Source organism: Salvelinus alpinus, chromosome 21 (genome assembly GCF_045679555.1).
Source record: "Salvelinus alpinus chromosome 21, SLU_Salpinus.1, whole genome shotgun sequence".
NCBI lineage: Eukaryota > Metazoa > Chordata > Actinopteri > Salmoniformes > Salmonidae > Salvelinus > Salvelinus alpinus.
Genome location: NC_092106.1, coordinates 29,981,339 through 29,990,093, shown reverse-complemented (window position 1 = coordinate 29,990,093; position 8,755 = coordinate 29,981,339). Strand labels below are relative to the sequence as shown.

Genomic DNA, 8,755 nt, shown 5'->3' with positions numbered 1-8,755 from the left:
CTGAGCTACCTCTCTGTCCTGAGCTACCTCTCTGTCCTGAGCTACCTCTCTGTCCTGAGCTACCCCTCTGTCCTGAGCTACCTCCTAAATCATGTGGGGGCCTTGGGGAGGATTCTTAGGCCAAGGTCGTGGGCGAGGGTCGCCACTCAAAGGACGCTAAGGAGGGGGACAAAGACAGTGGTGGAGTGGTGTCCTCGTCCTGCGCCGGAGCCGCCACCACGGACAGATGCCCACCCAGACCCTCCTCTTGAGTTGTAGGGGTGCGTTCGGAGTCTGCACCTCAGGAGGGGGGTACTGTAACGTCCTGACCAGAGTTATTATGTGTTTTGCTTGTTTAGTGTTGGTCAGGACGTGAGCTGGGTGGGAATTCTATGTTGTGTGTCTAGTTTGTCTGTTTCTGTGTCCAGCCTAATATGGTTCTCAGAGGCAGCTGGTAATCGTTGTCCCTGATTGAGAATCATATATAGGAGGCTTGTTTTGTGTTGGGATTTTGTGGGTGGTTGTTTCCTGTCTCTGTGTTTGTGTTCTGCACCAGATAGGTCTGTCTCGGTTTTCACATTTGTTATTTTGTATGTTGTTTGTAGTGTTCACTTGTTCTTTAATTAAACATGTTGAGCACTGGCTACGCTGCATTTTGGTCCTCTCCTTCACCCCAGGAAGAAAGCCGTGACAGAACCACCCACCAAACCCGGACCAAGCAGCGTGGAAACGGGCAGCAGCAACAGCAGCAGTGGTACAAGGCGGAATGGACATGGGAGGAGATTCTAGACGGAGAAGGACCCTGGACAGAGCCAGAGGAGTGTCGCCGCCCCAAAGCGGAGCTGGAGGCATCAAAAGCGGAGAGGCGGCATTATGAGGCGCTTGCAAGGCAGAGCGGCTGGAAACCCGAGAGGCTCACCCAAAAATTTCTTGGGGGGGGCTAAAGGGTAGTGTGGCGAGGGCAGGTAGGAAACCTGCGCCCACTTCCCATGCTTACCGTGGAGAGCGGGAGTACGGGCAGACACCGTGTTATGCGGAAGAGCGCACGGTGTCTCCTGTACGTGTGCATAGCCCGGTGCGGGTTATTCCACCTCCCCGCACTGGGCGGGCTAGAATGAGCATTGAGCCAAGTGCCATGAAGCCGGCTCAACATATCTGGCCTCCAGTACGCCTCCTCGGGCCGGTGTACATGGCACCAGCCTTACGAATGGTGTCCTCGGTTCGCCTACACAGCCCAGTGCGGGTTATTCCACCTCCCCGCACTGGACGGGCTACGGGGAGCATTCAACCAGGTAAGGTTGGGCAGGCTCAGTGCTCAAGGGAGCCAGTACGCCTGCACGGTCCGGTATATCCGGCGCCACCTTCCCGCCCCAGCCCAGTACCTCCAGTTCCAGCACCCCGCACTCGCCTTATGGTGCGTGGCCCCAGCCCAGTACCTCCAGTTCCGGCACCACGCATCAAGCCTCCTGTGCGTCTCCAGAGCCCTGTACGCACTGTTCCTTCTCCCCGCACTCGCCCTGAGGTGCGTGCCCTCAGTCCGGTACCACCAGTTCCGGCACCACGCACCAGGCCTATAGTGCGCTTTGAGAAACCAGTGTGCCCTGTTCCTGCTCCCCGCACTAGCCTTAAGGTGCGTGTCTCCAGTCCGGTACCACCAGTTCCGGCACCAGGCCTACTGTGCGCCTCAGCAGGTCAGAGTCGGCCGTCTGCCCAACGCCGCCTGCACTGCTCGTTTGCCCAGCGCCGTCTGAGCCATCCGTCTGCCCAGCGCCGTCTGAGCCATCCGTCTGCCCAGCGCCGTCTGAGCCATCCGTCTGCCCAGCGCCGTCTGAGCCATCCGTCTGCCCAGCGCCATCTGAGCCATCCGTCTGCCCAGCGCCATCTGAGCCATCCGTCTGCCCAGCGCCATCTGAGCCATCCGTCTGCCCAGCGCCATCTGAGCCATCCGTCTGCCACGAGCCTTCAGAGCCGCCCGTCTGTCCCGAGCCATTAGAGCCGTCCGTCAGTCAGGAGCCGCTAGAGCCGTCCGTCAGTCAGGAGCTGCATGAGCTGCCCTACAGTCATGAGCTGCCCTCCAGTCATGAGCTGCCCTCCAGTCATGAGCTGCCCTCCAGTCATGAGCTGCCCTCCAGTCATGAGCTGCCCTACAGTCATGAGCTGCCCTACAGTCATGAGCTGCCCTACAGTCATGAGCTGCCCTACAGTCATGAGCTGCCATTAGTCCAGAGCTGCCTCTCTGTCCTGAGCTACCTCTCTGTCCTGAGCTACCTCTCTGTCCTGAGCTACCTCTCTGTCCTGAGCTACCCCTCTGTCCTGAGCTACCTCCTAAATCATGTGGGGGCCTTGGGGAGGATTCTTAGGCCAAGGTCGTGGGCGAGGGTCGCCACTCAAAGGACGCTAAGGAGGGGGACAAAGACAGTGGTGGAGTGGTGTCCTCGTCCTGCGCCGGAGCCGCCACCACGGACAGATGCCCACCCAGACCCTCCTCTTGAGTTGTAGGGGTGCGTTCGGAGTCTGCACCTCAGGAGGGGGGTACTGTAACGTCCTGACCAGAGTTATTATGTGTTTTGCTTGTTTAGTGTTGGTCAGGACGTGAGCTGGGTGGGAATTCTATGTTGTGTGTCTAGTTTGTCTGTTTCTGTGTCCAGCCTAATATGGTTCTCAGAGGCAGCTGGTAATCGTTGTCCCTGATTGAGAATCATATATAGGAGGCTTGTTTTGTGTTGGGATTTTGTGGGTGGTTGTTTCCTGTCTCTGTGTTTGTGTTCTGCACCAGATAGGTCTGTCTCGGTTTTCACATTTGTTATTTTGTATGTTGTTTGTAGTGTTCACTTGTTCTTTAATTAAACATGTTGAGCACTGGCTACGCTGCATTTTGGTCCTCTCCTTCACCCCAGGAAGAAAGCCGTGACAGTTCGTTTGGTTAGTCTGTTCCTGTTCGTGCGTTCTTCGTGTTTTATTTTAAGTTCTCATGTTCAGGTCTGTCTACGTCGTTTTGTTGTTTTGTAATCTATTCTAGTGTTCTTCGTGTTTTCGTCTTGTCTTTAATAAATTCATTATGTCTGCATACAACGCTGCGTTTTGGTCCGATCCCTACACCTCCTCTTCAGGCGAAGAGGAGGAGAGAAACCGTTACACCATCCTCTTACAGCTCCTCCCACCAGCCTCCTCTGGCGTTGAGAGAGGGGTGGGAGAGGTTCTGAGGGGTCAGAAAGGGGTGGGAGAGGTTCTGAGGGGTGAAAGAGGTTCTTGGTAATGGTATCATCATGAAGAACCTGTGCAATAGTTGTGTAGACTTTCACTAGTCAATGTACACATCATACACAGGTAGCAGGCTCAACTTGCCCGACTGCAATAAATGGCATAAATTGTCTGTCTTTCACTTAAACAATGGGGAGGAACCAGATATATCAGTTTTAGGCAACTGGAATTCTTTGCAAAAAAAACCCACCTGACCAAAGGTCATACTACATTAATAATATAATATCTAGGGGCTCCCATAGGGTCAAGTTACACTGCTTAGTTCAACACACCTCTCCATTTGGAGGGTAAACAGTAGCCTTTGTTGGACAGTTGAACAGTGTGTGTGTCCGCGTTCATGCTCCAATGCCCCACCCTGACCCTGACTGTGGTGTCATACTGCTATAAAAAACCCTGTAAATCAAAACCCTGCAACCCAATACGCTTCTTATGAAAACAGAGAGAGAGAGACTGTTAGTATATATAGAATTCCCAGTTTTCCCCAGAACACTCAAGTATTCTAAGAGTAAGTATCCTGTTTTGTTTTGTGTTTTGTGTCGACTGGGTGACTCATGTAGACAGGACAGTACAGCCACACCTCAGAATCCCACCTCAGAGCTTTTGGCATGTCAGAGTTCTTTTGAAGTGCTTGTGTAGCAGAAGGGCATGTGTGAAACTCACTCCTCAGCCTGAAGTGACCCTACTTGAGCTGCCGAATAGCTAGCTTTTGGGTGGCGTGACTTGGTAGGAAGCTTAAGGAGGGCGGTTAGGTCCTGGCTAGAGGCTACTAGAACCCCAGCTCAGAGATCCATTGGAATGTCCCAACTTCGTTGGAGATCATTCTGAGTGGTGATGGATGTAAATTAATTATTATTTATTGATTATTATGGAATAGAATTATCGTGACGTTCTACAGCCTACATGTACCTCGAAATTAATGCATGGATTGATATGGGAGCTATACACATTCCAAACAGTTTATCTCCAAAATTGAAATGACACGATTTACATTATTTTCCCTTACAATTTATTTGAATTTATACGTGTATATACTAATGTTTTTGTAAACCAATTTCAAAATTCACCTCAGATCTCTACTGGAATGACCCATTTCTATTGGAGACCATTTTGAATGTGATGGTTTCAATTATCTTAGCTGTGCTTCCTCTTGTCCAGAAGTAATTGCAAATGAGAATTTGTTTCCAGTTGACCAACTAGGCAGGTTGTATGAAGCAGCATGTACAGCATCCTCTAAAACTAGACCCTACTCCATAGTTCTGACATAGTTTTATACATGGAGATCCTTTAATAATGTTCTATTTATTAATGTGGTTTATATCTCTTCAGATGATGGGTCTTGTGGTGGATACAACTTATTTTAGGCTGATTATTGAGACTTGTTCATTCACTATTAAGACATGATAAATATTGGTTACGGTATTGAAAACAGATCAAAACTGGAGATTTAAGTATAGTTGAGTTTTAATGTGGAATTGATTTAAACAAGGACAGTACACACAATACCCCATAATGACAAAGCGAAAACAGGTTTTAAGACATTGTTCCAAATGTATTAACCCTTGTGTAGTCTTAACATTCTGTATACTGCCCTTGTCCTAAGGGTAAAAAATGACGCGCCTTCACTAAACTCCTAAAATAAAGCAGCTTAGTTGAATTTTAAACCCCATATCCATTTTGCATGAAGAAACAACCTGTCATTCATCACAAACTTTGTGAATATCTGGGTTCTCTCTCTTTACAATGCATAAAGACTGCATTTAATCAGTGGACACCACTCATTTTATTACAACACACCTGTCATAATTGTTTTCTTTACTAAAGTAGAGGTTTATTATTATTATTGCTAAAGGTACTGCATAGGTGTAAACATACATTCTTTAGCAAGAGATAGCACTTGTATAGCCTAACAAAGTAGCAGAAATGTGCAGAAAGTAGTTTTGAATGCATTTTATTGAAGGGAAACAATAAGTCTTGAACTTTTTTGGCAACATAGTGATGTATTCTTATATACTGTACAATGAGGAATTCAACTACAAAATACTAGTCTTCTCCCATTTTTTAAACCATTTCCCCCTCCCACAAGGTGTATAAACAACAACAATGAATAAAATAAGATAATAGATACAAAACAAAAACGTGAAGAACATGAATCAATCAACTCTAATTAGCACATGTAGGACAGTATGCAAGTGTGTGTGCATGGACTTTGCAGATGTATGTCTCACATGTGCAGCACATAGTATTTGTTTTACAGTCCTTTTTTGGGGTGCAGAATTGGCATCTCCTCCACGTGCCTGCCGCAGCTGCAGCCTCAGGTGGATCAGGACAAGATTCAGCCCCATGAACAGCTTTCACAAGCGCGGCAGAGGCTGCTGTGCGGGGGAGGTGCTCCCTTCTTTGAATATGTGGGGTTACAAGTGCCTTTCCCAGCTGCTCCAGGAACACCCTCCTCTTGTTTCCGCTTATCAGGCATCCAGGTAGGGTTGATCTTGGGATTGGCAGAGGTGATGAAGAGCGGACCGGTGACATCACACAGGTGTCCGGTGACTCGGAATGGAACAGAACCGAATGCAACGGAATAGAAATGGAAAAGGAGTGTATTGTTCTCACAAGTGGCGGGGCAGCAGTCTCTGAGAGAAGGTACAGTTGACCAGCGATACCAGGGCTCCATACACACAGATGATAGAGAAGACAGCTAGCATGGCAACTGCAGGAAGAACGCCAGAGCAATGTTAGAACAGTAACATTTAACTGACATCTAGGTATCAAAACATTGTGTATATGATGCAATGTTTTGAACAGAAAGCGTACATGGTCACTGTGGCAGAGATACTGTGAGGTCTGAGACAAGTGCTGTAAGAGCCTTGTAAATGGAATGAGGTGAGAAACTGGTTCCTTACTCTTAAACTGGTAGGGGAGCTGTTGGAGGGTGGACAGGAGGAAACAGACCAGGACCACCTCCATGACCGTGGTCAGAGAGAAGAGGACCAGGTTCCCATACACAGCTGGGAGGGTGGAGAGATGGAGAGGTGGAGTGGAGACATGCAGAAAGTTAGGAATACAGGATGAATATACTGCGTCTTTAATGGCCCCCTATGTCCTATATCAGGCTTCCCCAATGGCGGCCCACAGGCGATTTAATTTGGCCCCTAAAATGTTCTGATCAAAATAATTTGTTGGACATAAAAGACCGGAAAAACACTAGCAAATCAGCTCCAAGTGATTTTAATTTTGGAAATCGGTTCCAAAGTATTCCCTCACATAATAGAGAGATATATGTGATCGTATAGAAATTACTATGTTTTAGTCAAATGTTATATCTGTTTGGGCTTCCTGCGGTCAATTTGCAATCTACAAATGATTTGTAATCAACCCTCGGCTGAATATAGTTGATGGTCCCTGCACTATATGGTGAAGCATTCGTTTTTACCAAGGCCTATAAGGGTATAAGGAGTAGGGTGCCAAACACAACCTCAGTTTTCACTCTTTTTATCTGTTGAAGCAGGTGAAGAGGTAGATTTTGGTCATTTCATGAGCATGAGGAAATGACCACCACTCTGGGGAGCTACGGCACCACTCTGGGGGAGCTACGGCACCACTCTGGGGGAGCTACGGCACCACTCTGGGGGAGTTTTCTGGTTCATGACCAGAAAAGTGATGACTCCAGCTGTGAACCCTAAGGACCCTGCTGGAGAGATCTATAGCATGAGGCCTTAAAATAGACAAGAGAGTACTGGTTACTAAACAGGTCACAGAGCATGGAGACGACAACAACAACAGCAACACTGACTCATTTTGCTGCAAATCTCCTTTTGACATTATTATATGATTTAGGCTAAACTTAAAGGCACATTCTTCCTGTTAGGATCTGTCAATGTGTGAAATGTGTGTGCATGTCAGTGCCAAAGATACATTTTCATTTTGTGTAAACCTAATGGATAATAAAGTATTCTAATCTTTCAGGGTACATCCAAAAATGGTACCCTATTCCCTATATAGTTCACTACATTTGACGAGAGCCCTATATAGGGAATTGGGTGTCATTTAGGAGGCAGCACTAGTCAACCGTGTACCTGCGAAGCGATACCATGCCCATGTAGCCCAGACAAGAAGGGATGAAGGATGGGATGACGGACCCAAACCTCTGTCCTCCCCTGACCTGCAGTCTGCTGACCAACCCCTGTACCACTGTTCCCAACACCAGCACCCACGGAACACTCAGCCGCAGTAACACCAACCGCTGACTGGACAAGGCCGAGTGGTGCGCCGAGAGAGCTACCGACCCATTGGTCAGGTAGAATAGAGTGTCAGTGATCTGAATGGTTGGTGGTGATGATGACAGCGCCCCCTGGAGTTTCCCCGGGGAACATCAGCATCACAGGACAGAGCGGAGGCGGTAAGAGGAGACGAGCTGAGGACCCATGGGGATCAGAATCTTCTCAGAAATGGAGTTGATGAGGCGGCAGAACGTCCCGTAAAGTGAGGCGGCGGCAAACAGGGAGCAGGACACCCCGAAGAACATGTAGTACCCCTGGAGGGGGATCTGGGGGACCGTGGACACGGACAGCAGCAGGAACAATGCATTGTGGGCAACTTCCAGGGTGTTGTTACTCTGACTCACCACTAGGAGGAGCAGCACCGCGGTCACGAAGAACCATTCACCAACCATCGAATGTCTCCCAGCAGTTACCTCTCCCTCCGGCACCGACACGATTACGGGCGTCAACACAAACTCCTCCCATGCCTTGGTCAGCCAGTAGGTGGCGTGCAGTCCAGACTAGGTGGCCAGGTAGCTGTCATGGCGCAGGTGAGCTTAGTAGCTGGAGAGGAGCTGAGGAGCAGAGAGGAGGGACACCCGCACGGCCCCCAGGGACAAGTGACATAGCCGAAGATGTAGAACAGCAGGATGAAAGGAGACACGGTGTCGCAAAAAAAAAACTGAGCGCCTGGGGTTTACTTCGTGTTCTTCTTCTTCTCTTGTCAAAGGCTCTGAGCACTGGCCAAAGGGATTTGATTGGTCCCCAGTAAGAGCACGTTAAATAGGGGGGTGCCAAACTCTTTCAGGATGTAGCACTGTGCCAGGCCTTTCACCAGCATGGCGGCTCTGCCGTACACGGCGAAAAGGAGGATGAGGAGTTCTAGAATACCGGAGACAAATTAGTGGCCAGGCGGAGGACACTCCCAATACCACAGCCTTGAACAGCAGAGTCAGCGTGATGGCGCCAAACATGATGACGTTTACCATGGCTGAGCAGAAGGCCAACAGGAAGGAGAGGAGGATGTAGGGGAGTTCCGCTGACAGGGATAGATTGGTTATGAAAGAAGTGGGCATTGTCATGCTGATCATTAGCTCATGTGACAGGATCAAGTTGGTTGTGATTGGTTGGGAGACACCCTGGAAGATGCATGTTGTGCCGAAGCTCCCCCAGAGTGGTGCGTAGCTCCCCCAGAGTGGTGCCGTAGCGCCCCCAGAGTGGAGCGTAGCTCCCCCAGAGTGGTGCGTAGCTCCCCCAGA

At 49.1% G+C, this 8,755-nt stretch overlaps 1 long non-coding RNA gene across 1 annotated transcript; it reads right to left on the bottom strand.

Annotated features, from left to right (window-relative positions):
* Positions 1-5,172: 5,172 nt before the first annotated feature.
* Positions 5,173-8,755, bottom strand: LOC139548633 (uncharacterized). Its single transcript, XR_011669736.1, has 2 exons — positions 6,141-8,755; positions 5,173-5,947 (listed from the first exon to the last, which is right to left on the bottom strand). It is a non-coding gene; the product is annotated as an uncharacterized lncRNA (long non-coding RNA).